This window comes from Cynara cardunculus, unplaced genomic scaffold (genome assembly GCF_001531365.2).
Source record: "Cynara cardunculus var. scolymus isolate 2C unplaced genomic scaffold, CcrdV1 Un_Scaffold_3136, whole genome shotgun sequence".
In the NCBI taxonomy this organism is placed as follows: Eukaryota; Viridiplantae; Streptophyta; class Magnoliopsida; order Asterales; family Asteraceae; genus Cynara; species Cynara cardunculus.
Genome location: NW_020201359.1, coordinates 41,378 through 47,379, shown reverse-complemented (window position 1 = coordinate 47,379; position 6,002 = coordinate 41,378). Strand labels below are relative to the sequence as shown.

The 6,002-nt window shown below is 33.3% G+C and overlaps 1 pseudogene; it reads left to right on the top strand.

The window, feature by feature from the left end:
- The first annotated feature begins 433 nt into the window (after positions 1-433).
- On the top strand, positions 434-3,054 carry LOC112503502 (annotated as a pseudogene).
- Positions 3,055-6,002: the final 2,948 nt, after the last annotated feature.

The following is a 6,002-nucleotide window of genomic DNA, read 5'->3' as shown; positions in this document are numbered from 1 at the left end:
ACACACACACACAGAGAGAGAGAGAGAGAGAGAGAGAGAGAGATGAGAAAGTTTAAACGAAAACACTAACTATTTAAAAAAAAACAAGAAAAATATTGTTAATGTATAAAATCAGATGTGATTTTACATTAATGTCAAAAAAATGGAAACGAATGACATTTGAACTTGTATGATTTTATATACGAATATATATGTGTTCGAATCATATAGGATTTTGTACGTAAATATATATAATATATATATATATATATATTATATGATACCAATCTAACAATGCTAATCAACATGACCCATAATATATATATGTGTATATATATATATATATATATATATATATATATATATATATATATATTATGATACCAATCTAACAACGCTAATCAACATGATCCATAACATGCATCCTATATTTCATTTTTGCAATACCATGTTGATGGCAACCACAAAATCGATTTTGTTCAAAATCGTTATTATTACAAATTTATTTGCCCTTTCAGTCTCTCAAAAGAGTGATGAGATTCCGTTCTCTAATTGTAGTGGCGCAAATTTCACTATAAACGGTGACTACCAAAAAAATCGTGATCACGCTGTGTCATCGGTGATCACCTCCGATCCCAACAACACATATGGCTTCTACAACCGGTCTGTTGGTAACACACCCGATCAAGTCAACGTGATCGCACTATGTAGAGGTGATGTCAAACAAGACGATTGTCAGAGGTGCATAAATAACGTTGGTACAACTCTACGAACGAATTGCCCTTACCAAAAACGTGCAATTTTCGCGTACGAGAGTTGTATGCTAAGATATTCCGATGAGATCATTCTTGACAACACAAACCATGATATCGAATGGTTCTTGACAAACGGTCAATACGCACCGTACACGGACGAATTCAATGAAAGGCTTGAAACGTTGTGGGTACAGCTAAGAAACGAGACTTTGAGTGGCGGATCTCTTCGTAAGTACGCTTCCAACCAGATAGACGTCTCTGGGTCGACGAAGGTTTATGGGCTCATGCAATGTACACCGGATATGTCGGAAACCGAGTGTTACGATTGCTTGAGTGATGCAATTAACCGTATACGCACTTGTTGTGGAGGAAGAATTGGAGGAAGAGTCATATATCCAACTTGCAATATTAGGTATGAAACCTACCCCTTCTTTGTTGCTAAGATGACTCCTGCACCACCACCATTGTTGCCATCACCACCACCATTGTTGCCATCACCACCATCAGGTATATACTTCTGGCCAACATCTTGTAGATCAAAACGACAGAACAGTGCAGTACGTTTCACTGATGTTCCCTTTTTCCAATGTGATTTTCAGGCAAGAATGGTAACTCGACGTTTATAGTCATTGTGGTTGTGGCAGCCATTAGTCTTGTGATGTTGATAGTGGTTTTCTCGTTTGTCTTCATAAGAAGAAAACGGAAGTTGGAAAGACTGCGGTCGGAGAATTTAGGTGGGTGTTCGTTTGTTTCTTTTCTTGCTTAATGCAAAACTAGGGTTTCCGATTCTGATTTCCGTTTGTGACGGTGAAACTAGTTTACGAGGACATAGGTATCGATGACATGATTACAGTCGAGTCGTTGCAAGCTAGCTTTGGTGTTATTAAAGCAGCTACAGATGACTTCTCGGAGAACAATAAGCTTGGACAAGGTGGATTTGGTTTGGTTTATAAGGTAAACAACACACTACAAGAAAGTGTTATTATTTTACGATGGAACATTTACCAACGGAAATCGTTTTCATGATCGGAAATATCACTAATTTTTTTTTCGGAATAAAATCCGCAGGGTAAGTTACAAAATGGATAGGAAATAGCAGTGAAGAGATTGTCAAAGGATTCAGGACAAGACGAACTGGAATTCAAGAACGAGGTATTGTTACTTGCAAGGCTCCAACATCAGAATTTGGTTCGTCTGCTAGGGTTTAGCCTAGAAGGGTCAGAACGGCTTTTGATGTATGAGTTTGTACAAAATGCAAGTCTCGACCAGTTTATATTTGGTAAGTTGACTATCGTCGAAACTGTACTTTGGGGAAAAAAAATACGATAAAGCAGTAGAAATTCAATCTTTTGATAATATTCTTACCCATTGATCTTAAAAATACAGATCCAGTGAAGCGAGCAACTCTAGATTGGGAAACACGATACAAAATAATACGAGGTGTTGCAAGGGGACTTTTGTATCTACATGAGGATTCACGACTAAAAATAATTCACCGTGATATGAAAGCCAGTAACGTTTAATTGGATGCCGATATGAATGCTAAAATTGCAGATTTCGGTATGGCAAGGTTGTTCACACCTGAAGAAACCCAAGGCAACACTAGTCGAATTGTCGGAACCTAGTAAGACTCACTATTCGTCAAAAGATGTCATTAGATGTTGCTTTCATTGTTACACCCACTAACATGTCTTCTTGTTTTACTAGTGGATATATGGCACCAGAGTATCTAACGCTTGGAAAATTTTCAATTAAGTCAGACGTCTTCAGCTTTGGTGTACTGGTACTCGAAATTGTTACGGGTCATAAAAACCATAGTCTTCAAAATGGAATGATGACAGAAGATCTTCTTAGCCATGTAAGTGTTGACTTATAACTTCTTATATGTCTTTATTTTTCCGAACATACATTTTTCATTTCACATCAATTTCTCTTTTTCCAATTTGGTTTTAGGTATGGAAATGCTGGAGAGATGGAACAGCTACAAGTTTAATTGATCCAACACTGAACGATGGTTCTAATTCCTTATGTGATACGATCAGATGCATCCACATAGCTATTATGTGTTCAAGAAGATGTTACAGAGAGACCAACAATGGCTTCAGTCGTTCTCATGCTTAGTAGCCTCTCTATAACCCTGGCGGTCCCTTCACAACCTGCTTTTTTCATGCGTACGTTCATGAACTGCGAAAAATACTTTTTTGAAGAGTACAGCTCGAGTACAAATGATCCTCGCTCTTTAAAAAGTAAATCCAGATCTTCACAACACTCTATAGCATCTTTACAACGATCTATAACATCTTCACAACGATCAATATAGCACATGAAGTTTCTATGAGATACCTGTATTTCGAATAATCAGTAATAAGATATTGTCGTACAATTTTCTTGAAATTATATACAGTATTTAAGTATTGAATAAGAATATGGTTGAATCTTAGAGTTGAATCTAGAAGGATAAACAAGTAAAAGACAGCTCGAATGTATACCACTATCACCAACTCTTGTCCTCGACAAGCCATGTCTTGGTCAAAATTTGATTTTTATAGATTGAATAAGTTGTTATTAGTATTTATCGTCACTACTTTCGGAAATGATCTGGAAAAATGATTTTGTTGACGACTTTAATTTTTATTAACGACTATCCATCGCTAGCAAAGACATTTTACTTGCGGACTCTGTCAGTCTGTTGTTTACTGACAAAAAGAATTATTGGAAACATCTTTTCATGGAAACACTACCAAACATGCCCGTATTTCCGACAGCGAAATCTGATGGAATGTAAAAAAAATTGTTATTTCTTTTTGAAAATAAGATTTTTAAATTTTCTGATGGATGCCCGTGGCCGCTGATGATCCGCTGGAAATTTTAAAAATCTTATTTTAAGATATTTAAAAAATTAAAAAAATAATTAACTTTAATTATATTAGATTACCGACGGAATTTAATTTTAAAATAATAACCAAAAATCACCGGTAATTTAATGTAATTACAAACAATTATTTTTATATTATTATTTTTTATGTCTGGCGCAAAACCAGCCGGAACAATATTTATTGTTCAATTATTCAGTGGCGGACTTGCGGCGTATTATCGGCGGATGTCAACGGAAGTTAACTTTTTTTAGTGAACGTCGGAAATCCGCCACTAGTTTTTCCACGGAAAGTTTCGCCGGAAATAGTCAGTTTTCTAGCAGTGAAACCTTGGACGACAGAAAAGACCGTCGGCAGAAGATTTTGAGTTATTGCCGACGGCATTTTCCTCCAACAGAAGCAACTATTTTTGTAGTGAAATTAAACGAAAGTTCATGACTAGAAATAATATCAAAAATGGAGTAAATCTCATTGCAAAACATGTGTGTTGCAATGTATTACTAAAGAACGAAAACCTACTATTGACATGATACTGTAAAATATGACAACTGATCTTGGCGGTGACCAGGTTCGGATTTAAGAAAGAACGAGCGCCACCTCAACCAATCAACAAAAGGCTAAAAAAAATAAGGGGTTGAAAGGTATACCTCTTCAACTTTGAGGGGTGCTTCGTAATATTTATAAATCCAAAGGGCACTCTTAATAATTGTGATTTTAAGAGACCAAATCCTATTTTTTTTAAAACAAAATGTCTTCACGAGATTTTTTATTCGTTGTCGCTATCTCCAAAGAAAGCAACATTCAAACAACTTATGAGATAGTAAAACCCGAACCGACCTCTGCCTATGCGTTCAAAATCGTCGTCCCAACCATATTTTATCACTGTCACTGTTCACCGTCCAGTCCAATCCAATCCAATCCAATCCAATCTCTCTAACAGCAAAATATTAAACTTTCCCTAAATTTTATATATTCCCATTTGCCCTAAATATGATTCTTTTTTGTTTGTATTTTTTAATCGAAAATTGCATTAAAATGGAACCAACTTTCACCTTATTCTTATTTTAGGGAACCAACTTTCAAAATTGTCATTTAGGGGTTTCTATCAATCTTTTTGTTTATTTAAGGGTCTGGTTAACCTGTTAATACTGACATCATCTAGATCTTTTGCCAACTAAAAAAAATTCATATATCAAATTGAAGATTTTTTCAAAAATGGACTTCTTTACTCACAATTTGATATCTGAATTTAAAAAAAAAAAACGAGATTTGGAAAGAAAAATAGATTTTATTACAATATTTTTTGGAAAAAACGAATTTTAGTTATTATACTATAATTGTTTTGCAATTTTAAATATGACGTGAAATATTAGTTTTAAAATAAAAAAATAATATGACGTGGAATATTAGATTTAAAATAAAAAATTAATATGACGTGAAATATCTTATTTGACAAAACATCTGAATGATGTCAGCATTAACATGTCAACATGTTAACTAGACCCTTAAATAAACAAAAAGTTTGATAGAGACCCCTAAACAACAATTTTGAAAGTTGGTTCCCCAAAATAAGAATAAGATGAAAGTTGGTTCTATTTTGATGCAATTTCCCCTTTTGTAATTTGTAATCTAGGTCTGGTTATTCATTTAATTATAGTTATTCATGTGTTTTTACTTAAATTTTGTAAATTGTATACTTGCCTTAAATATGTTTTTAACCAATACTGTTATTAATCTGTTTAATCGAAAAAGTTCAAGGGACATCAACTGAAAAAAACCCTGAAACATTGAAATTCGACTAAAACATATTAGACGTACGTTTAAGACGTAGCTTTGCGTCTTTCTAAAGCACATGGTCAAACCATGATTTTACGGACTTTAATTTTAATCCGTCTTAAAAATGTATCTATTCAACAAAAATCTTCGATGTCGACTTTTAATACTCTAACGCAAGCCAAACCTGTAATAATTAATGCATCCCACGAAGTCAAAAAAAATTCCTTTCATGTATTAATTTCAATGGTAAAAGCGAAAGGAATTTTTTAAAATGAATTATATATAGAGAGAGTGGTGAATTATTATACAATCTTTTACATTTGTATAACCATTACAACTCAATTTCAACCGTCCATTTCAATTGAGGAATATGTGATTTCATAGAAGTTTTGATTGTTTCCTAATATAAAGTATTGATCATAATTATTTAACCCTATTCATCTTTCATAAATATTCAAATCATAATAAATGAACTCTGATCATTTCTATAAATATCTCAATAAATTAAGTTGTATTGGTTGTATAAATTGACATGGTTGCATTTGAAATATACCATATATATATATATATATATATATATATATATATATATATATATATATATATATATATATATATA